The sequence below is a fragment of the Nematolebias whitei genome, chromosome 8 (genome assembly GCF_014905685.2).
Source record: "Nematolebias whitei isolate Nwh7 chromosome 8, NemWhi1, whole genome shotgun sequence".
NCBI lineage: Eukaryota > Metazoa > Chordata > Actinopteri > Cyprinodontiformes > Rivulidae > Nematolebias > Nematolebias whitei.
The window spans coordinates 32,459,731-32,460,738 of record NC_056505.1 but is presented as its reverse complement, the minus strand read 5'-3'; positions in this window follow the sequence as shown (position 1 = coordinate 32,460,738).

Genomic DNA, 1,008 nt, shown 5'->3' with positions numbered 1-1,008 from the left:
AAAGAAAATTAGCGTCTCAATGTCTCAATGAAAGTGAAGTGCTCTATTAGGAAAATATGGAACAATAAGACCTGTAATATAAGATGGAGCCAGGTTGTTGAGAGCTTTGTAGGTTAGAAGTAAGATTTTGAATTCTATTCTGGACTTGACAGGGAGTCAATGGAGAGAAGCTAAAACTGGAGAAATATGATCTCTCCTACTAACTCCAGTTAAGACTCTGGCAGCAGCATTTTGGATAAACTGAAGACGATTTAAAGAAGTATTTGGACATCCAGATAATAAACCATTGCAATAGTCCAGTCTAGATGTGACAAATGCATGGACCAGTTTTTCTGCATCATTTTTAGATAAGATGTTTCTAATTTTAGTGATACTACGCAGATGGAAGAAGGCAGTTCTAGTAATGTTTTTAATGTGGAGGATAAAAGACATGTCTTGCTCAAAAATAACACCAAGATTTTTAACATTAGAGCTGGAGGACAGATTATTGCTATCTAAGGAGGGAGAAAGACTGAAAAAATCATTCCTAAGGTGCTCAGGTCCAAAAACCAAAACCTCAGTCTTGTCTGTGTTCAACAGGAGAAAATTAAGAGTCATCCAGGTTTTTATGTCTTTAAGACATGCTTGCAGTCTAAGTAGCTGATTGGATTCATTGGGTTTAATGGACAAATATTATTGTGTGTCATCAGCATAACAATGAAAATTTATCCCATGCTGTTTAATAACTTTACCTAACGGAAGCATATATAAAGTAAGGAGTATTGGCCCAAGCACTGAGCCCTGAGGAACTCCATGACTAACTTTGGTGTATGAAGAAGATTTATTATTTACACAAAGTTTGTTTTCTCAGTCATCCAGGTATATAACAACAAAAAAGGTTGAATCATGTCATCTGGACTTCGTTTTTTTTGTTAAAAAGAAACGTTTCGCCCCTCATCCAAGAGGCTTCGTCAGTCTGAGGCCTAGCCATCTGGTATTACCCAGAAGCCACCCTGACTCTTGTGTTTC